Raw genomic sequence first — 23,707 nt, 5'->3', positions numbered from 1 at the left:
GTAACCCGATGTGTGTATAAGCTTTCGTGTGCATGCACACAAAAGCTTATACCAAGAACAAACTTAGTTGGTTTGTAAGGTGCTACTGGACAATTTTTTAATTTTTTATATATATTTCGACTGTGTCAGACCAACACGGCTACCTACCCAAATCTAGAACCCTAAACATTTTGTGAATCTTTGTACTTTTGTCTATTTACAGTATTTATTTTTCCAGATTTGAACTATACAATGGTGATTTTCTTGAGTCAAAATGAGAGTACCCCTAAACATTTTTAAAGAAAAAAAGCACTGATGATTATTATTATTTTATTTTGACAAAGTAATAATAGATAAGAATGTGCACCCCACCACCAAGACCATTCCATTGGAACCATCCAACCTCCCAAAGTTTCAACACTTCTTGCGATGGTTTGATCCCTTTCCGTTTTAACAATACAAATTCTACAATCACCTTCCGTATCTCCTCAAAATCATTTCTCCTGCATATTCCCTGTATTACCTTAATGGCACACGTTAATTTATCATTAATAGCTATATCCCACACCTCTTTATAGCATTCTTCCATTTTATATTCTGCTTGCCCCTTCCACTTCCTAGCTATCATAATTCGTGCAGCTGTCAATAAATTTGCTCACACATTTTCTTTCTTGCTTGTGGGAATGGGTGAAAAGCTTGTCTGTGGTTTGGCTTTGGTAGGAAATAGTGGCAAGAGAAATGCGACAAGAGGCTGGCTTTGTGTTGTGTATTGCAGCTGATATTCTTTCATATATATATATGTGTGTGTGTGTGTGTGTGTATGGGTGGGAGGGTGTTCAGTTGAGTTGGGTAACTCTTTTAACAGCCAAGTCAGGTATGTAATAGCCGTAACCATTTTTTTTTTTTTAAAAAAGCATATACTGTTGGGGAAATCGATGGACAAGTGCAAACAAATAACAAACGTTGGGAACAGATGAAAACTTATATAGTAATCATCAGGCATGGTGCCATATAACAACAATAACAACAACATAAAAATCTCCATTTAATATTACAGATTCAAGAAAAGGGAGATGACACATAAGGAAAGAAAAATAACAACTCAAGAGACTTTAAACAGATCCTTTTAGACACAAACGGCGGAGATCGATCATGTTCTTGGATGTTGACAAAGGTCACAAAATCAAACCAAACAAATACAAACTTATTTCCATTTATTGTTTACAGCTACGTAAATTTTGCACTATTTTTGTAATTTTGTCAATCCTTTGTTGTTGTAAGTTGCCTTGAGTGTGGTTTAACTAAGGAATGGTGACATACAAGTAAATGTCGATGCTGTGGTGTGTTGCTGGCTCCCAGAGGGCACATTAGATTTGTAGACTACTTGAACACTTTTGCTTTTGTGATTAAATTAAAAGCAATTTGAAGCCTGTATGTTTTCTTTCTTTCAAGCTCTGGAACAATCAAGCCCCAAGGATAATAAACATTTATGGAATTGGTTTCTGGATGGCAGTAGCTGGCTTAAGGATAAAACAAAGGTTGGGTTTGTTTACAAAGGACTTTAAAATGTTAGCTTTTAAAGGTGAAGACTAGTGACCTCCAGACTTTGAGAACGATGAATCAAGTTTAAAATTACATGGTCAAGTCAGTGTCAAGGGGAGAATTGCCTAGGTGAGAAATAACTTTGCAATCCAGTACTGTATATGCAATTTATCATAGCTTCAAAGTACGGTTTTTGGATTTTGATTTGAGTTCTCAAAAACTTTTTTTTAAAAAAATAAGCAGCTAAAGTTCCTGTAGTCTAGGAATATTTTTCCAGCATGTCATCAGGAAAGGGATTTTTTGGGAACAGTAATGTTAATTTTCCTAATACTTTGTTAATGAGTTTCTTCCTCTGAAGTCTATGGGAATTTCGTCATATGCTGCCTGCCTTAAAATCAGACATCATGAGTGGTGGGATTATGAACCTTTAATAAATAAAGTAAATGAAATGAAAGGAAAGAAATGAAAGGAAGGCGGTCCAGCGCTGAGGGCCTTCTGGCAGTTCCCTCCCTGCGAGAAGTGAGGTTACAGGCAACCAGGCAGAGGCATAGCTGTCAACTTTTCCCTTTTCTTGCGAGGAATCCTATTCGAAATAAGGGAATTTCCCTTTAAAACAGGGAAACGTTGACAGCTATGGGCAGAGGGCCTTCTTGGTAGCGGCGCCCACCCTGTAGAACGCCCTCCCACTAGATGACAAGGGAAATGAACAACTATGTGATTTTTAGAAGACATCTGAAGGCAGCCCTGTTTAGGGAAGTTTTTAAAGTTTAATGTTTCATTGTGTTTTTAATATCCTGTTGGAAGCCGCCCAGAGTGGCTGGGGAGACCCGGCCAGATGGGCGGGGTATAAGTAATGATTGATTGATTGATTGATTGATTTGATTGATAAGCCTTTGTCAGCAAAAGTTAGGAATGATTACAGCCAGCTCAGAAAACAAAGCACCATAATGCTGCTCCTCTAAATACAGTGACACATGTGGACAGATATATATTTACATACATTTACAGTATGTTTAAATACTGTATTAAATACAGAATGTGGTTAACCTTCACTACAGACCTGGGAGAGGGCATTCTCTGTGGCAGCTGCTATGTTGTGGAATTCCTTCTCTACAAAGGTGTGTTTTGCTTCTTCATTAAAAAGCTCTCAGGGAATTCTGAAAACAGACCTCTTTACTCCAGCCTTTGACCTCCGAGACATATGTTTTCAGGGCCTATCTGATTTCTGTGGCCACAATCTCTTTTAACTGTTTTTAATTATGAAGTGGAAATTGTTGTAACCCTGCAACCTGCTGGTGAAGGTTGTGCAATATTAATAATATCATGGAGTAAAGAAATGCCCAAGGTGATTGAAAAGAAAGCAATAAAATAAAGACATCATCCAACAAGACACAGGAGAAAAAACAGGAACTCATGCTGCCCACTGAAATGCGCTAAATTAAATCAGACCAATATTAAAGCACTTAAATTATTTTTTCCCTTTTCTTTTTTTAAAGTTGGCTATCTTGCCTGTGGTTAGGGGACGCAGGTGGCGCTGTGGGTTAAACCACAGAGCCTAGGACTTGCCGATCAGAAGATCGGCGGTTCGAATCCCTGTGATGGGGTGAGCCCCCGTTGCTCAGTCCCTGCTCCTGCCAACCTAGCAGTTCAAAAGCACGTCAAAGTGCAAGTAGATAAATAGGTACTGCTCCGGTGGGAAGGTAAACAGTGTTTCCGTGCACTGCTCTGGTTCGCCAGAAGCAGCTTAGTCATGCTGGCCACATGACCCGGAAGCGGTACACCGGCTCCCTCGGCCAATAAAGTGAATCATAGAATCATAGAATCATAGAGTTGGAAGAGACCACAAGGGCCATCGAGTCCAACCCCCTGCCAAGCAGGAAACACCATCAGAGCACTCCTGACATATGGTTGTCAAGCCTCTGCTTAAAGACCTCCAAAGAAGGAGACTCCACCACACTCCTTGGCAGCAAATTCCACTGTCGAACAGCTCTTACTGTCAGGAAGTTCTTCCTAATGTTTAGGTGGAATCTTCTTTCTTGTAGTTTGGATCCATTGCTCCGTGTCCGCTTCTCTGGAGCAGCAGAAAACAACCTTTCTCCCTCCTCTATGTGACAGTGAGATGAGCGCCGCAACCGCAGAGTCGGTCACGACTAGATCTAATGGTCAGGGGTCCCTTTACCTTTACCTTATCCTGCCTGTAGCCAATAGAGTGGGCTGGTGAGCATCCCACACAAAGCATATGGCTCTATAGCTCCACAGATAATGTGCTCTACTGGTCCAAGCCTTGAAGCTAAAGAGTAGAGAACTCATTTGAAGATCAAAGAACACAAGAAGAGCCTGTTGCATCAGGCCAATGTCCCTTTTAGTCCAGCATCCTGTTCCCTCTCTCAGTGGCCAACCAGATGCCTGTGGGAAGCCTGTAAGAAGGACCCGAGCATAACTGCTCTCCCTTTCTGACAAGTTCCAGCAACTGGTATTCAGAAGTTTTACTGCCAACAGTGCAAGCAACAGATAGCCAGCCATGATGGCTAGTAGCCATTGAGAGCCTTATCCTCCATCAGTTTTTGTCTAATCCTCTTTTAAAGCCATCAAACAGAGGGGGACAAAGAGAGAGCTGAGGATCTAGTGCCTGGAACAGATCTTTCCAAAAAGCAAATTTCTATGGTAGCAAATAAAGGGCAGTTCAGCGCACAGGTTTGTCACAGAATGAGTGTAGTGGTAAAGCAATGACTCACATTTGTGAATCACCAGGAACCCATCACTTCCATTCATCTGTTGCTAGCTCAGAAAGACAATACTTTTGAATGGAAATAGCTCACAGCCTTTAGATACGAGTCTGTGTGTGATTTCTGCTGGTGATTCATGGTGCCGTTCTTGGATCATAGAATCATAAGAGTTGGAAGGCACCCCAGGGGTTGTCTAGTCCAACCGTCTGCAATGCAAGAATCTCAGCTAGATCTTGCATGACATACGGCTGTCCAACCTCTGCTTAAAAGCCTCCAAAGAAGGAGAGTCCACCACCTCTCATGTGATGGATGCTGAAAGTGGACTATGGGGGGAGGGGGGTCACCACAGCCTTAGATAATGCACTGGAGCAGATGTAGGAAACTTTATTCATCTGGAGGGTCACATTCCCTTCTGCAAAAGTGGGCAGAAAAACAAATGTTGATTTTGCCTTTCTATGGAAGGTTCACACGCTAGCAAGGTTATGCTTAAAATTCTACAAGGAAGGCTCAAGCAGTATGTGGACCGAGAACTCCCAGAAGTGCAAGCTGGATTTCGAAGGGGCAGAAGAACCAGAAACCAAATTGCAAACATGCACTGGATTATGGAGAAAGCTAGAGAGTTCCAGAAAGACATCTACTTCTGCTTCATTGACTATGCAAATGCCTTTGACTGTGTTGACCACAGCAAACTATGGCAAGTTCTTAAAGAAATCGGAGTGCCTGATCACCTCATCTGTCTCCTGAGAAATCTCTATGTGGGACAAGAAGCTACAGTTAGAACTGGATATGGAAAAACTGATTGGTTCAAAATTGGGAAAGGAATACTACAAGGCTGTATATTGTCTCCCTGCTTATTTAAATTATATGCAGAATTCATCATGCGAAAGGCTGGGCTGGATGAATCCCAAACTGGAATTAAGATTGCCAGAATAGATATCAACAAGCTCAGATATGCAGATCACACAACCTTGATGGCAGAAAGTGAGGAGGAATTAAAGAACCTTTTAATGAGGGTGACAGAGGAGAGCGCAAAATATGGTCTGAAGCTCAACATCAAAAAAACTAAGATCATGGTCACTGGGCCCATCACTTCCTGGCAAATAGAAGGGGAAGAAATGGAGGCAGTGAGAGATTTTAGTTTCTTGGGCTCCATGATTACTGCAGATGGTGACAGCAGTCACGAAATTAAAAGACGCCTGCTTCTTGGGAGAAAAGCAATGACAAGCCTAGACAGCATCTTAAAAAGCAGAGACATCAGCTTGCCAACAAAGGTCCGTATAGTTAAAGTTATGGTTTTCCCAGTAGTGATGTATGGAAGTGAGAGCTGGACCATAACGAAGGCTGATTGCCGAAGAATTGATGCTTTTGAATTATGGTGCTGGAGGAGACTCTTGAGAGTCCCATGGACTGCAAGAAGATCAAACCTATCCATTCTTAAGGAAATCAGCCCTGAGTGCTCACTGGAAGGACAGATCGTGAAGCTGAGGCTCCAATACTTTGGCCACCTCATGAGAAGAGAAGACTCCCTGGAAAAGACCCTGATGTTGGGAAAGATGGAGGGCACAAGGAGAAGGGGACGACAGAGGACGAGATGGTTGGACAGTGTTCTCGAAGCTACCAGCATGAGTTTGACCAAACTGTGGGAAGCAGTGGAAGACAGGAGTGCCTGGTGTGCTCTGGTCCACGGGGTCACAAAGAGTCGGACACGACTAAATGACTAAACAACAACAACAAATGGAAGGTTTGTTTCTATATGCAGTCACCCCTCCCTTTCTATTATCCTTCCAGGCAAGCCAGGAGCATCACTGGATTTCAAAGACACATGCTAGCAAGGCAAAACCACCCAAGGAGAGGGCAAACCAGGGTTGGTGAGGCGGGGGTGGGATCCCAAGGACCAGACAGAGGACCAAATTCACCCACTGAGTCTGAGGTTTTCCCAGCCTGGCCCTAGAAGTTGGAACCAATCAATATGTTCCAAGCAGAGCAAAATGATTTGCAAACCTCTCACCTAAACACTGTTTTCTACTTAGTTAGCAAAAAGTTCTCTTAGTAATGAATTGTGGTTGTTGCTTTTTCCCCCTTCCACTTTTTGGCTCACGAGCTTTCCATTAGCAAGGGCACCCAATAGATTTAGTCACAGTCTCCCGCCCGCGTGGGCACAGTAAGGATGTTGGGGCGGAGCCCAGTCTTCTGTTACTAAATGATGCTCAGGCTTGCCAGTAATTCTCATTTCTGTGGCAGTCATAAGATAATTGCTGCAACTTCCACTCTTGGCAAAGTCTTTGAGATGAAAGACTCCCTGGGATACCTGTTCTTTTGGTCCACCACTTTGAGCTGACCTTGGTAACCGATGCAAAAACTGGGGGCACCTGCTTGGGATGGGCAAATCTGTTGATTTCTGTTTCTCTTAGTTTCTCATTTTTTCCAGTCTGAAATTCAGTTCTCCACATTTCCACCTGAGCTTGAGGTTTGTTTGTTTCTAGAGTCCTCATGAAAATGCACCAGGATTTTAGTGTGAATGTTCTATAAAATGCACATTTTATATGTGGTTTTACTCAATTTACACATTTTTGCAAAGGGCATTTCCTCTAATATTTCTGCTTCGTCTGACATAATGCATTTCTGCACATCATTTTCACAACATATGCATTTCTATGCACACTTTACCCTAGCTTAGTGCATGCATACTTGTACCCTCTGCTGGATTGCATTGCAAGATTTTGATGAATGCAACTTTCCATGGATGGCTGTGTTTCAAGCTTGTGTATTATTTCAAGAAGTACAAATTAGATAGGTTTGTCTTTAAATGCAAACTGGATCAAATTTCTCCCCCATCCCTGTTCAAGAGAGCTATGCATTAAACGAACATATGAGGCCACAAAGCACCTCACAAGGTCAGCCCTACCACAAATTTCTCTTAATATGCATGCATCTGTATGCAATTTTGTCTAATATGTTTTTGCAATGCAAAGCAGTTTTTCCACAATGTAATGCATTGTTTTAATGCTCTCTTCTTTTGGTCTAAGGTATGCATTTTATAGACATTCTACTCAAGTTCATTCACTTTGTACACATCACTCGCATACCTCCAACATTTCTCTGATGAAAATAGGGATGTCCTATTCAATAATAATAAATTGTGGTGGTGGTGGTGGTTTTATTTATACCCCGCCTGTCTGACTGGGTTGCATCAGTCACTGGGTGGCTTCTAACATATATAAAGACATAATAAAACATTAAACATTAAAAAAAAAACTTCCCTATACAGGGCTGTCTTCAGACGACTTCTAAAGGTTGTATAGTTACTTCTCTCCTTGGCTCAGGGGTCATATAACTCCATTCCCTCCAACATTTATCTGGCAAAAATAGGGACATCCTAAGGAAAAGTAGGACATTCGAGGATCAGATTAAGAAAATGGGAAGGCTGTAAATCCAGGACTGTCCCTGGAAAATAGGGGCACTTGGAGGGCTAGTTAACTCGGCTGGAGAACTGTGTTGCAATTTTTTTAAAAGTTTGCATTGTTTCGGTTTGCATATGTCTTTGGAAGGGTGAATTAAATAATTCACCTTTATATCTGAACTGAAGCAAATTTCTCTCTGTCCCTGTCACCTGCTCCTCTCATGACCCTGATCACAGCCAGATTTTTATACAGGCCCAGGGTCTTTACAGCGTAGCTGTATACACGCCTCTACAGAAACAAACACGATTCACTTCCATGTGACCTACTCCTCGAATTCTGATTACTATTACAGCCTTTGTAATGCTGTACAGTTGTACCTTGGATCTCGAATGCCTTGGCTCTCGAACAAATCAGATCCCAAATGATCGAACCCCGAAAGTGATTGTTCCGGTTTCTGGACTTTTTTTGGAAGCCGAACGTCCGACACGGCTTCCATGGCTTCCGATTGGCTGCAGGAACTTCCTGCAGCTAATCAGAAGTTGCGCTTTAGTTTCCGAACATTTTGGAAGTTGAACGGTCTTCCGGAATGGATTCCATTCGACTTCCAAGGTACGACTGTATTTAGGATGTGGCTTTAATTCAGGGATGGAAAGCCTGTGGCCCTCCAGGTAGAATCCAATTCCCATCAGCCTCAACCGGCATGGACAATGGTCAGGGATGATAGTTAACTGTAGTCCGGTAACATCTGAAGATTCCAAATCCCTTCTAAAAATCTGATTTTCATTTTGCAAACCGCCCCAGGAATTTGTGTCAAAAGGGCAGAGTAGAAACGAAGACACAGGCAGGGAAACATCAGTTCTCGTTTTGTGGGAGGTTTTGCTATTGGTGAACTTAAAATATTAAGTAAGCACAGTTATTTTGCTGTGAGGATTTGCAGTCTACATCTGCGAAAGGCAGGCGTTTTCTGTCCTTAAGGAGATAAAGAAAGCTGCAGCAAAGGTGTATTTATAGCTCAGACTGTCCTCCAGGAAGTGAAAGAGAAGGAAAGACACTTCCCTGCTGTCAGTTTCAGATGACATAACTTCAAAGCTTAAAGTTTCAGCTGTAATTCCCCTATTTAAGCCATATGCCTTACATGTAACTGCAATTGACACACAGCTGTTCAAATGCTTGCTTTACCAAATAAGAGATTTTTCTGATACAGTGGTACCTCAGGTTAAGAACTTAATTCGTTCTGGAGGTCTGTTCTTAACCTGAAACTGTTCCTAACCTGAAGTACCACTTTAGCTAATGAGGCCTCCCGCTGCTGCTGCACCACCGGAGCCCGATTTCTGTTCTTATCCTGAAGCAAAGTTCTTAACCCGAGGTACTATTTCTGGGTTAGCGGAGTCTGTAACCTGAAGTGTCTGTAACCTGAGGTACCACTGTAAAAACTTTGAGCTAACTCCTCCCACCCTCCACCTGAAAAACAACCCTGTTACTTAAAAGGAGTGTGTGTTTGGGGGAAATCATCACTTTTTCTTTCTGATTTTTTCTAAACAACTTTAAAGTAACTATGGAATTAGATGCTCAATGAGTTTCCAAATCCATATCATTGCAATACAATCTTATTAGGAGTTGTAGTAAATGTTATACCACTGAGGAAGAGATCAGAACAGCCTGCTTTATTGTTTGGGGACATCTTAAAGTCGTCTGTACAATTGGTCATGTGGAAGAAAACCCAAGGATGTTTTATGGAGAAGAAAACGGGATTTATTGTTGCTAAGTAAGAGCAGAAACAACAAGCTCTTCCAATTGCAGATCCCAGAGCAAACCAGATGCCTGTGGGATCCCAGCACAAGAGAACTCTCCCTCCTGCAGTTTCCAACAACTGGTCCTGTATTCAGAAGCATTACTGCCTACCCAGCGTGACCACATAGACAACTGGGGGGATGCGGATGGTACTGTGGTCTAAACCACTGGGCCAGGAAAGCTGTCTGTGGACAAACGGCGGCTCCCTTGGCCTGAAAGCAAGATGAGCACCGCACCCCATAGTTACCTTTGACTGGACTTAACCATCCAGGGGTCTTTTACCTTTTCTCTTTTTTTTACACTTCAGCAGACAGAAAAAGTCTCTGTACAATTTTACATTTATATATAAACATAGAGAGAGATCTGGCAGTGACTTTCCAGGGTTTCAGAGAGTGGAAATTCGCAGCCCTACCTGGAGGCACTAGGGACGCGGGTGGCGCTGTGGTCTAAACCACAGAGCCTAGGACTTGCTGATCAGAAAGTCAGTGGTTCGAATCCCCGTGACGGGGTAAGCTCCCGTTGCTCTGTCCCTGCTCCTGCCAACCTAGCAGTTCGACAGCACATCAAAGTGCAAGTAGATAAATAGGTACCACTCCGGCGGGAAGGTAAACAGCTTTTCTGTGTGCTGCTCTGGATCGCCAGAAGCAGCTTAGTCATGCTGGCCACATGACCCGGAAGCTGTACACCGTCTCCCTTGGCCAATAAAGTGAGATGAGCGCCGCAACCCCAGAGTCATCCGCGATTGGACCTAACGGTCAGGGGTCCCTTTACCTTTACCTGGAGGCACTAGGGATTACCTGAGACCTTCTGCCAGCAGGGCAGGTGCTTTGCGTGGACAAGCGGAGTCCCCAGATCCCGAGCGGTCCCCCCCCCCGTCGTGTGGAATAACGACTCAAGACAAATTGCTATGGGATTAAATTGGCCACAACTTTATTAAATTTCAAATGTGGGTAGACCTTGGCTCAGGCATTGGGCGTTCTCCCTCCCCAGTCCCCAGCCGGGGACCTAGGGAGCTTCAGGATTATCCAGTGTGTGTGTGGGGGGGATGGGCCGACTCTGGAGAACATATGTTCAAGCAGAGATAGCCGCCCCCGTTACGCCGCCGCCGCAGGGGAGAGCAATGACGACCTTTCGGTGTATGGTCAAAGCCTCCCTTCAGAAACCCCTTTAACGGGGAACCCTGGTATCGCCGCCGCAAAGAGGAAGATGGACTAAAGGATTCTGCCCAAGGCCTGATACCGCCAAAGTTGTGACGTTTTGCTACAGGAAAGGCGAAACCTGCCAATGCAGGGAAATTCCTTTCCGGCCCTTTAACAGCGACCTTATCGTAGCAGCGCCCGCATACCTGTGAAGAAAAGTTAACCTGCAAAACCTATGAAGAAAAGTTAACCTGCAAAATAAGACATTAACTGAGGATGGGTAGGGTGGGAGAAGCTCTGGAGCCAAGTAAGGATTCCCAGGTAAGATCCTCCCTCTATTGTGTGGGCAGGTAATCCCTCCCCCTACCTGGCCTGGTCTCCTTGGCAACACTTCCCCCAGGTGGGATTTGACAACTGACTGAGGTAGGCGGGGACCTCCAGGTATCCCACCTGAGGGAAGGCAAAGCCAAGCCTATGCTGATGGGGCCGCTCCAGATCCAGGGCTGCACGCGTCCACGCAAAGGGCGCCCCCTGTTTTAAGCGGGGAGCGGTCATTGCTACTCAGCTATCGCAGAGGATGGCAGAGGGAGTCTGGTTGCTACCCCCAGGAGCACAAGTAGATGAAAAACATGAGTAAACAGGAGGCTCCCCCAACACATTGCAACCAAAATTTCTTTCAGCCGTTGTGTCATATCCAGTGAGAAGTTATGAAACAGTTCCCCACAGCCGGCCATTTCAGCATTTTCAACAGACATTAGGTCTGTCTCCATTTTCCACATCGGTTTTGAATTTGGTGGCGGTGCCTGTTTGAAATGTATCTCCATTGCAATCTTCAAGCGGTTTTATTGGGACGGGAACAAGCAGCTCTGTTAACGCCTGCCTTGCAAGGCTGCAAGCTGTTTCCCTGTTACTATATATAAATGTCGAAGACGCACGGGAAGTTTCCACTTCAGTTGGAAAGGGCGGGCAGCACGGGAGGTGTTGCAAAATGGGGAAGCTGTAGCTCAGGGACAAAACAGCTACTCTACAGGCTGAAGAGCCCAACTTCAACCCCCAACATTTCCCACGTAGGACTTGGAAGGACTCCTGTTTGAAATCCTGGAGGAGGGATAAAACAGGTTTGGAAGACCGGTTGTCAGTTTTCACCCCGAAGCGTCGCTGTCCATCAAACTAAAAGGTAAAAGGTTAAAGGTAAAGGACCCCTGGATGGTTAAGTCTAGTCAACAGCTGTTTACCTTCCCGCCGCAGTGGTACCTATTTATCTACTTGCACTGGCATGCTTTCGAAATGCTAGGTTGGCAGGAGCTGGGACAGAGCAACAGGAGCTCACCCCGTCATGGGGATTTGAACCACCGACCTTCCAATCGGCAAACCCAAGAGGCTCAGTGATTTAGAGTGTACACACAGTCTCTGCCGTCGCAAGGTTTTAGTGTGGATGCAAACCTTACAACATAATTATATATCTAATTCTAAAGGTTGCAGACATTTTTCCCATAAACCTATATGTAATATAAATAGCAGGATAATAAACACGTTTATTTAAAAAAGTTAAGCATTATAAACACTGCTTCAAAATCTTTAATGAATGAACATTCAATGTAATAAATAATATTTACAGGCTGGTATTCAACTAGCGTAGGCTCACTGAGATAAATCGACTTCTGAGCAATACTTTGTAAAACTCATTTTCAGGGGCTGCCTCAAAACTGCCAAGATCTGACAACAATCCATGCTCTAAAATCTTGCAGACAATATAGGCACAAACACAGATATTGTGTATATGCATGTCTGTTGACTGGCAGCACTGAAAATCAGGTTGGCCATGCCTAAACCACCTGGGCACTTGCTATTTTTTGTACTTACGGTTTAAAAAGTCATTTTTATTGCCGTCTCTGAAAAACTGACCCATCAGATAACATGGTGCTAGGGGCAATATGGACCCATCTGTTTGGGAGTTCTTTGTGATTTATAAGTCCAAAGAATTTCTTGGTTGGCACATTCCTACTAAATATGATTTGATCTGGCAATGTTTATGAATATATATTGTGCATAAATATGAACTTCATATTCCACCATGGAATGTATTTTGTGCCAATCATTCTTTTCCTACCTCTTTTTCTAAAATATTGTATTTATATTCTCCTTGCTTTAATGGCTGTTTTTCTACTGTCATTTGGTTTGTTGTTTCATTTATTGTATTTGCAAAAAATTCAGCCAAGAGATTTGTTTTGTTCATCCTGGCCTCAGCAGCCAAGCATCTCATCAATCATCATTGCTTGGAGCACGATACGGAAACCCTGTCCTCTTCTTTGCCTTTGCCTTCTTTGCCATCTGCTCCACAAAGATCTGCAGAAATCTAAAAGAGCAGTCAGCAGCGTACAATGGAAATTTTAAGCCAAATTCCGCAGAGACTTAACAGTGCTGTCCTAGGCATATCCACTCAGAAATAAGTCCTATTGAATTCAAGAGAGCTCACTCTTGGGAAAGTGTGTTTAGGATTTGCCATCTCAACATCACATGTTAGCCAAGCCAGTTTTATTTCTGCATTTGAGATGCCCAGTGATATAGTCATCCTGTTTAATCCTCTCCCTAGAAGGGCTCCCCAGAGTTCCCTGGGAAGATAGGTTAATTGTTAAACCACTCTGGGAACTGTAGCGGGATGATACCACTTTAGATGCCTAGTGCAGATGGGGCCTGGTTATTTTGCAGTCAACCCAAGAAGAAACAGCCATCCACCTCTCAAGGAAACAGCAAGCAATTTTAGGAATATGCAGGAATGTTTTATTTATATTAAAACAAACATTTAGGGGAAACTTCTTACACAGCAGTGTTGAAAAACCAATTATGAACAAGACATGTGCAGCGTAGATTCTTGCTAGCTAAATGGCCTTTGGTCCTCTTCCATCTGACATCTACAAAGCTTGATAAAATGGTCACTGATTGCATTACCTGGGCAGTCTGGCCATTCTTTTGTGATGGTTCATACTTCAGGTCACCTTAAAGGTAAAGGGATCCCTGACCATTAGGTCTAGTTGTGACCGACTCTGGGGTTGCGGCGCTCATCTCACTTTATTGGCCGAGGGAGTCGGCTTACAGCTTCCGGGTCATGTGGCCAGCATGACTAAGCCGCTTCTGGCAAACCAGAGCAGCCCACAGAAATGCCATTTACCTTCCCGCCTCAGCGGTACCTATTTATCTACTTGCACTTTGACGTGCTTCTGAACTGCTAGGTCAGCAGGAGCAGGGACCGAGCAATGGGAGCTCACCCCGTTGCGGGGATTCGAACCGCCGACCTTCTGATCGGCAAGTCCTAGGCTCTGTTGTTTAACCCACAGCGCCACCCGTGTCCCTAGGCTCACCTTATTCATACACAAATATGCTCTTAAGACAAGATTTGTAAGCGAAAAGACAATGGGAAGCCTTTCCCCATTTGCCTCCCTTACTTCAGAGGAATATTTGAGCTCATTGGAAGAGTCAAAATGGCTTCAGTATTGCTCTCATGTACTATTTCAAACACACGGTTTATATATATTCAGATATGTGTACATTTATGAATATTTATTCTATATTTGAGACCTTAAAATTCTTACAACACAGGGAAGCAGAGCCTTCTCAGTGGCATCCCCATGGGGACTCTGCAAAGAAATCTGTACGGCATTGTGTCTGTTGATTTTAAAGAAAACCCTGTAAACTTTTATTATGATTATGATAATCATTCCAGTCTGTGTTCAGTTAAGGTACTGTGCAGCAAGGACGGTTAGCTGCCGCAGGAATCAGCTTAATGGAATGGCTTGTGGCCAAGGCAGCGCTAAGCAACTTGTTCCACAAGCACAAAGATTTATGCTTGCGCAATGAAACTTTCCTCCTCCTGCCATGTGTCCCCTAAATCTGTTACGAAGGTTGCCCCAATCCTCGGGAGCAGATCTGGGGAGGGAGCACGAACTGGGGAATTCTGTTGCAAAAATGTAAATTCTTGCATGAACCCAGTGATTCAAATTAGTGGGATATTGCTTCTTGATGTTTGCAAAAGTGCCTTGTGTCCTGAAAGGTGCGTCAGAAATCCTTTAAATTGGGGACAGGTAGCTGGGGAGACTTCTGTCAATTTTTGTACTCCAAGTCCCAGCAGCCCCAGCCAACATGTCCAGAGCAGCGGCAGAGCAAGGGGTGGGGCCAGTTGTCCATGGGGGTGGGGCCAGCTGCCCATGGGGCAGGACACTCTGCGGGGCCTCTGAGGAGTGTGCTGGTTCCGTGGGGTAACCGTGAGGCGAGGTCCGAGTCCAGTCTTAGGTCGAGGGTGCAGTAGGGAGGCAGTCCGTCAAAGCTGAAGCTGGGTCCAAGGCAGGGAGTTGGGTGAGGTCAGGAGCTCCAGCAGAGAAGCAGGACAGGATGCAGGCAGGAACAGGCTACCAACAGTGTTGCTCCCACAACCTGGGACTGGCGCTAGCTGGCTTTTATCTGCCCCAAGGCACAGGGCGGCCTCGGTCCACAGGTGACTCGCCTCTCCTGGTCTGGAGGTGTGCACTCCTCCTGTGGGAACTTAGTTCCCTCCACCTCTCTGCCCTGAGCCTCTGCAGCTCAGGAGAGGCTGGAGGGTTACCGCACCCAGAGGCAACTTCAGCCTCCCCTGACGGGGCTGAGAGTGGAGCACCTGCAGGCAATGGGTCCTCCATCCCCTCAGGAGCCAGAGCGGACTCAGCTGATGCCTGCACCTGAGGAACCAGCACAGGTGAGGACCCTTTGGGCTCAAGCCCCAGCCCTGGCTCAGCTGGTTCTGAAGGCAGGGACTCCTGTGCAGGCTGGGATCCCTCAGGTTCGGCTTCTGAGTCTGAATCCCAGGCCATCACACTGGCGCCCAAGCTACCACATCATTCTCAGCAGAGACACGTGGCTCAGGTGTGTGGACCCCGTGATGAGTGCCACTCGATATTTTGTCACCCCCCTCAGTGGTGACACCCGGGGCAAACCGCCCCCATCGCACCCCCTTCCTTCGCCCCTGGTCCAAAGGTCAAGGAGACTGAGCTTTGGAGTCCCACAGCACCTGGAAGCCTGAAGTTCCCTTATCCCTGCTTTAAAGAAATCATAAGAGTGTATTTCCGTTCTCCTCCGGACAGTGGTGAGAAATGGCAATTTTGGAAATGGAGACTGGCGAATGATTTGTCTGGTCTTCAGCTCTCCCTCAAGCTCTCTGCAGCACAGTGCTGCTGGCTCATGGATTTTTGTCTAATCTCTGCCTTGCCAAGTGATGCCTGACGATTGCCTGGCAGTTGAAAGGAGAACATCTGGGGATGTCCATGTGCGATGCTCCGCACTGGCGTGCCACATGGGATTGAATGCTGAAAATAGGTCACTGCGCCATTGGAGGAGGCAGAAGGAAACAGTGGGTTGATTTATTATACATGAGCGGGCATAAACACTGAAGGAAAATGGGCTCCGTCCTGTTGTAGGCAATGTGTTTCAGTGGGTTACGGACAAGATAACATGTGATTCAGGACAGGAGAGACTCACCGGTGTCTACAATGCAAACCAAACAGCAAGCGTGGTGTAGTGGACCAGGGAGACCACGGTTCAAATCCTGACTCAGCCATGAGGTTCACTGGGTGACCTTGGCCATTCACTCAGCTTAATCTACTTTACAGGGCTCTTGGGGGGATTAAACGAAGAGGGGGAGAATCATGTAAGCCACCTTGAGCTACAAGAAGAGGCTGGGAATTGAACCTGCGACCTTCTGATTCCTTAGCCCTAATCAAAGTGAACTGACTTCATTTGTACCTCCGACTAAGGGATCATCCACACTTTATCTTTTGCCCTGCATTTCTAGGCAAAGGTCCACCACTTTAAAACTCAAGCTCAGAGCACTCTTTGTTTTCAATGCCCCAGTGCTTTCCCTGCAAGAACCCACTCTTTAACCCACTCTTTAAGGTCTTAAATAGAGAATAAATGTTGATGATTGCACAAGGTAAACACACATATACCACATGTCTAAAATAGTACAAGGCAGCAATCCAAAAGCCATCTTGGCTCCCCTAAAGACTCAGCATTTCCTCTGCCTCCTTAATCTCCCTTGTCTGAGAACAGGTAAGCAGTGAGCAATCAGGGGAAGTTCCTGAAGGCATTCCTCTCTATATCTATGAAGCTCCTTTGTATATTAATTCTCACTGTTTGCCCAGATGCTCTGCACTGAGGGATGTCTGACAGGTCTTATCAAATGCTAATGTTTTGTGTAAACTGTGTCTGGAACTATGTAAAACTTGCTAAATCCTCAGGAATATCACACCTTGGCTTACCAGAACCACAGTAACCCCACTTTAGGTGTGATGCAATTTCTTCTCTACGCCAAAATGAAAACCCTTAAAAGAGATGTTTCTTCTTGGTTCTGGGTCTCTCCTGCCTCCTTGCTAGGAGGGGAGGGAACTCCGTTGCAACAGAAAAATAAAGATCCACCTTGCTTTCACTGCTTCCTGCCTCCATCCACCCATCTCTGACTGATCCTGGACTTAAGGGACTCAGTCCCTTGGGGAGCTGGGCAGCAAAAGCCAACTACAGCGGTACTTCGGGTTACATTACCTTTGGGTAATGTAATTTCGAGTTACGAATGTGGCAAACCTGGAAGTGTATACTTCCGGGTTTCGCTGTGCACGCATGCGCAGAAGTGCTCTATCGCGCTGCGTGTGTGCGCAGAAGCGGTGCCTCCGGATACAGACTTTTCAGGGTAAGTACGGACCCCTGGAATGAATTAAGTTCGTATCCCAAGGGTCCACTGTACCCCTGTTTTTCTATATTAACACTGAATCACAACAAATGGCAATCCAGGTTTTCTGTGTACTGGCGAGCTACAGAGCTTCAGTGCATCATTTGCACTGATTGAATGTTAAAGAAAGGGGTTTATGGGGAAAGCGCTGGGGCAAAACGAGCAAGCACTTGCAACACAACACTTTAAAGTGTGGACCTGTGCTTAGAAACACAGCACAAGAGAAAGTCTTTCCAATGAGCCCTGGGTCTTAACACAGATCCGAACGTAGTTATCCTTTAGATTCTGCATTTCTCTGAATTTCATATTACAGCTCTTGGCTCAAAAAGCATACCAAAATGCATTTTAACATGTATTCTGTAATCAAATATGTTTAGACATGTTTACGTTGAGATAAAATGCATGTTTATGTTTGTGAAAAGAAGGCATTTAAGCAGGTATTTAAAGATGCATTTTTGTACAGGGACGGATGCAAAAACAGAACAGGATGGAACTACGAATGATCCGTACAATAGCCGAAAGGAGGGATGTCCACTGCAGCAGCTCTTGCCAAAATGAAGCAAGCAGCCTCCTCCAAGAAATGAGTCATTCTTCTGCATTTCCGGGTCTGGTGTGATTGGATCACTCCATCAGCTCTGACACAGCAGACTGACTGTGTGCTACAGATTTTAAATAAAGCCCCAGTTGGGGTTGTGTGAATCAGGTCTCATTAAAAAGCTCTCAAAGCAGTAAACACTCCACCCTTCCTTGTGATATATACCTCCTGCTAACCATAATGCCCAGGTTGGTTGGTTGGTTGCAAGGAAGAGGGTCCTTTAAGTATTTGGGTTCCAAGGAATTTATGGCTTTAGATATTAATAGTCATTTAGGGCTTTGGATGCCACATTGAATTGGGACTCTGTAGCTCACCAGCAGCTGGTACAGTGCTCTCAGAATTGGGATAATATGCTGCTGCTGCTGCTGCCAACAAATGAGCAGCTATGTTAGGGGAAGTAATGGTATCATTCGATTCTCTCTTGGTCTGACCCCACCTGGAGACTTGTGTCCAGTTCCGGGTACTCAGATGGAAGGATATTGACAAGTTGGAACATGTGCAGAGGAGGGTGACCAAGATGGTAAAGGATCTGGAAACCAAGCCTTATGAGGAATGGTTGAAGGAGTTGGGTATGCTTAGCCTGGAGAAGAGAAGACTGGGAGGCCATCTTCAAATATTTCAAGGAAGAAGGAGCAAGCTTGTTTCCTCTTGCTCCAGAAGGAAGTACTTGAACCAATGGCTTCAAATCACAGTGGTACCTCGGGTTAAGAACTTAATTCATTCTGGAGGTCCGTTCTTAACCTGAAACTGTTCTTAACCTGAGGTACCACTTTAGCTAATGGGGCCTCCTGGCGCCGTGCCGCCACCGCCGCACGATTTCTGTTCTCATCCTGAAGCAAAATTCTTAATCTGAGGTACTATTTCTGGGTTAGCAGAGTCTGTAACCTGAAGCGTCTGTAACCCGAGGTACCACTGTACAAGAAAGGAGATTCTGACTAAACATCAGGAAGAGCTTTATGACAGTAAGAGCTGTTTGACAGTGGAACAGTCTCCCTCAAAAGGTTGTGGACTCTCCTTCCTTGGAGGTTTTTAAGCATCTCAACTAAAGTATGAATGTTTTAGTTAAGATTCCTGCATTGCAGGGGGTTGGACTAGATGATGCTCTTAGTCCCTTCCAACTTTACAATTCTATGACTATGACTCACAGGCAGGCAGCTGTAGGTTTGCACCTTACATTCTGTAGGTGAACTCTGCTAAGAAGGATTTTTCTTACATCTGCCTTAAAATCTTCAGCTTGTCACTAACATGGTATTCAACCAGGTAAACCACTCTTAATGATGTGAGTGGAAGATGCCGGCATTGCGCAATAATGTCAGATAGCAGCAGCGGCGGAGCTAGCCGCTAGGATGCTGGGTGCGGCGCACACATCCTGCAGCCAGGGGTGGGGCAAGCCATGTTAGGATCATCCTACTCACGTATAGGACCCTGGCAGAGACTCATGCCCGACTGGCATGTTCTCTCCCTCCTGGTCGATCGTTCGGGAGCTTCAAAAGCTTTCTCCAGCCCGAATATCACAGCGATATAGTATAAGGAACCTGCAGAGTATTTGCAGTTTGCATAACAGAACCCAGTAGCACAGCATTTTGGCTAATCTGCTTTATTTACATATAATACACTCGGAGCATTCTGCCTTAGCTCCTTCCTCGTTCTCATCAGACAGCAAAGAGAGAAAAACAAAGGACAATAAATCCACATCGCAGAACACAGTAACATAAACATCCTGTCTCCGTCACTTCCCACACTGTGGAATGAAAACATACACTGTCATGTGATAGACAACAATCTCATGACTGCAAACATGGAGCAGGAATCCTAAGAAGCCGCCCATGGGGCAGGGCACACTGCACGGAGCCTCTCCGCCACCTCCCCCTCAGCTGTAGGGCAGCTGAGGGAGAGGCAGAGGGCAGACGCAAGTCCCAGGCTGCCGTTTCAGGCAGCGCGGAACCTGCAGGTACCCAAGCCACCATGTCACTCCCAGGAGAGACGTGTGGCTCAGGCCCATTGCAGGCCCCACAGTAAGTGCCGGCCCCCATGGTGTGGCGCCCAGTGCCCGCCACGTTTCGTTTGTTGACTGAACTAAAAAGTTTCGTGAGCCCAATACAGTGGTAAAGGTAAAGGTACCCCTGCCCTTACGGGCCAGTCGTGACCGACTCTGGGGTTGCGTGCTCATCTCGCTTAAGAGGCCAGGAGCCAGCGCTGTCCGAAGACACTTCCGGGTCACGTGGCCAACGTGACGAAGCTGCTCTGGCGAGCCAGCACCAACACAGCGCACGGAAACGCCGTTACCTTCCCGCTATTAAGCGGTACCTATTTATCTACTTGCACTTAGGGGTGTTTTCGAACTGCTAGGTGGGCAGGAGCTGGGACCGAATGACGGGAGCTCACCCCGCCGCGGGGATTCGAACCGCCGACCATACGATCGGCAAGTCCTAGGCACTGAGGTTTTACCCACAGCGCCACCCGCGTCCCTAATACAGTGGTACCTCGGGTTAAGAACTTAATTTGTTCTGGAGGTCCGTTCTTAACCTGAAACTGTTCTTAACCTGAGGTACCACTTTAGCTAATGGGGCCTAACCTGAAACTGTTCTTAACCTGAGGTACCACTTTAGCTAATGCTGCCATGCCGCTGCTGCACGATTTCTGTTCCCATCCTGAAGCAAAGTTCTTAACCCGAGGTACTATTTCTGGGTTAGTGGAGTCTGTAACCTGAAGCGTCTGTAACCTGAAGCGTCTGTAACCCCAGGTTCCACTGTATTTTTTAAACTCATATTTTTGTCATTTTGTCACTCCCCCCCCCCAGTGATGACCCCCCCCCTGCACCCCCCTTCCTCAGACACTGGATAGCAGAGATGTTGGTTCCTGTAGCATCCTATGCAGTTTGTAAATGTGGCTGGAGTCGCTGTATTTCATGCTAATTGCTAGCAAAACTGGCCTCCCCCAAAGGCTGAAAATTTGGCTTTCCCAAGCTGCAGATGTACCAGAGCTCTCTGTAAATATCTCTTTTTGGAAAGCTTACTCAGATGGCAGCTTCTGCTTTGCGTGCCTGCCTGCATCTCTCCACAGTTAAGCAATCATTTAAGCAATCTGTAATAGGATGTGAAAGCAGCCTCTTTCAGTAGACGCTTTGAGTGCATTCCAAGTTTAAGATGTCAGAGGTCAGACAGCCACATGTTCACTGCAGCTTCCAAATATGCAGCGCTCACATCCCACAGTGGCTAAGAGGCTGAGCTGTGACTGGGGTTCAGCTCTCACCCTTTGGCGTGGACTGACAAGGAGGCCTTAGGCCAGAGGTGGAGGAACTCGGGCACGGGAGCTAATTGCCTCCCCTCCAACATTTCTCCGATGAAAATAGGGATGTCCTAAGGAAAAGCAGGACATTCTGGGTTTTTTAAAAAAGTTTTTATTTATTCTTTTCAAATTTATACATTTCATTAATTTTTACAATCATTTTCACATTTCAAAGTTAGACCTCCTTTCCCCTCTTTCTGCGGTTCCTTAAATTCATTTTTTTCATATCTTCTGCATATCCAAATTCATTTAATTTGTTCATTTAGTTATCTACTGTTATGAAACTGCAGGTTATTACAATAACCCTGCCAATGTTTTCATCTGTTTGCAATTTATCTGTAAATATTCGATAAACCATTTCCATTCTCTTATAAAAAGTTTGTTATCTTGATTCCTTATTTTGAACATCCTTTTCAATTCATTATATATCATTTCCCGGTAAGCTTTAACCTTACTACAAGACCACCACATATGATAAAAAGAACCTTCTTTCTCTTTACATTTCTATCACTTGTTTGATTTAGATTTATACATTTTTGCCAGTTTACTCGGTGTCAGATACCAAAGATATATCATTTTCATATAATTTTCCCTTAAACCATAACATGCTGTAAACTTATATCCATATTCCACAATCGTTCCCATGCTTCCATGTCTATATTATGACTGATATCTATTGCCCAGTGTATCACTGAGGATTTTACTTGCTCATCCTTTGTCTCCCATTCCAATAATACTTTAGACATTTTAGACAACACTTTTATATTACATTCCAACAGGTCTCATTCAAACAGGCGTTTGTCCGCAGACAGCTTTCCGGGTCATGTGGCCAGCAAGACTAAACAGCTTCTGGCACAATGGAACACCGTGCTGGAAACCAGAGTGCATGGAAACGCCATTTACCTCCCCCCCCCAGAGTGGTACCTATTTATCTACTTGCACTGGCATGCTTTCAAACTGCTAGGCTAGCAGGAGCTGGGAAAGAGCAACGGGAGCGCACCCCGTCACGGGGATTCGAACCGCCACTCTTCTGATCAGCAAGCCCTTGAGGCTCAGTGGTTTAGACCACAGCGCCACCCTCTGATCATGCATCGACACTCCACCACCAAATCCATGGCTTTTGGCCTTCTTCCCTTGGGGGTTCCCTCATTGGTTCCCCAACTGCTGCCTCCTGCCCCTTCGCTGCATCCACCCGTCCATGCCAATGCTTTAGCTTGTATGCTCTAAAAATCTCTCAGTGAGAAGCATTCTCTAAAAGAGTATTCTTCATGTTTTAAAAGGCAAGCTGTTTTCACTCTCTCATGGATGAACAGTGACATCCAGTGGCTGTACTGATATATTTTCAGAAAACAAACTTTGCTGAAAGACAACCATTCCCCTGTGCATTTCTCACATGCAGGACTTTCATGTGGGAAAGGGCAGGGGGACCCTGTTGCTGGCACCTGCCCCCCCCCCCTCAAGGGGATCCTTCTTAGAGCCTAGTTACTCCACTGCAACAGATCCCCTTTTCAAAAAATTGACTTTTTGCTGTTGGAAAGGTAAGGCAACATGGTAGAAGTTTATAAAATGTTGTATGGCTTGGAGAAAGTGGATAGAGAGCAGTTTTTCTCTTGTTAACAGAGAAATCTGAGGGCTCCCTTGGACGAAAAAACAAGGACAACAGCCAGGAATACCAGAGCAAAGCAGCAGCCAGTAGGCTTGGTCTCTATTGAAGAGTGTCACGACAGGACTCCCACCTGCCACCAGGTGAAACAAGATGGAAGCCCAGAACAAAAAAAGACCCCAACTTTTACTAGTTACTAATTCCCCAAACTACACCCCTAAAACTACATCACAACTACATCATTGATACATCACAAAAAGGAGGGGTTGAGGGAAGAGTTGTGGTTGTAATCTGAGTGTCCTGTCACCTGGCTGGTTCCCCCTTTCCCCCTCCCCATGAGTATTTTCCAGGTGACAGAGGGGAATTAGCAGTTTCCTGCCCCCAGAGGGAAGAGCTGATCATTGTCCTTTGTTCCAGTCCGTGCTGAATCCACTCCTATATGCAAGTTCTTTGTGACCTTGATGGTCTTCTGTCTAGGACCATCAGGGATAGCATAGCAACTGGGCAGGGCTCCTGTGTATGTGCTGGTATGCTCAAGGGATTATGGCTGCCCTGTATCAAACCTTCCCCATTTTGTAGTCCTTCCTTCACGGAGTAAAATAAAAGTGGAACGGCGCAGATCTGATGTATGGTTGATTTTCTATGAATTTATAACAGAAGCGCCGCGTATGTCGTGTGTGTGTGTGTGTGTGTGTGTGTGTTGAGTTTGTACAAACTGAATGATTGGGGGGGAGGTTTTCTTCGACACTCTCTGTCCCACAACTTGTGGACATTCAGTGAAGCTGAAGGTTGGAAGATTCAGGGCAGATAAAATAAAGTGCTTTCTTCACCCAACCCATAGTTAAAACTATGGAACTTGCTTCCACTTAAGGCAGTGATGACCTTGAAGGCTTTA

The 23,707-nt window shown here is 45.2% G+C and overlaps 1 protein-coding gene and 1 long non-coding RNA gene across 4 annotated transcripts in view; one reads left to right on the top strand and one right to left on the bottom strand.

Annotated features, from left to right (window-relative positions):
• Positions 1–18,059, top strand: part of LOC308462741 — a 53,592-nt gene extending 35,533 nt beyond the window's left edge. For 2 of the 3 annotated variants that reach the window (XR_013979297.1, XR_013979298.1), the window contains one exon: positions 1,037–1,411. This is a non-coding gene — a long non-coding RNA (uncharacterized lncRNA). Of the gene's footprint in view, positions 1–1,036; positions 1,412–17,789 lie in introns of those variants that run through there. The other variant, XR_013979296.1, reaches the window with a different exon arrangement.
• Positions 1–23,707, bottom strand: part of DMXL2 (Dmx like 2) — a 416,196-nt gene that overhangs the window by 108,461 nt on the left and 284,028 nt on the right. The window lies entirely within an intron of this gene.

Source organism: Podarcis pityusensis, assembly GCF_964106645.2.
Source record: "Podarcis pityusensis genome assembly, chromosome: 14".
Classification (NCBI taxonomy): Eukaryota; Metazoa; Chordata; class Lepidosauria; order Squamata; family Lacertidae; genus Podarcis; species Podarcis pityusensis.
The sequence above is the reverse complement of the archived record's forward strand: the minus strand, read 5'-3'. Positions and strand labels throughout refer to the sequence as shown.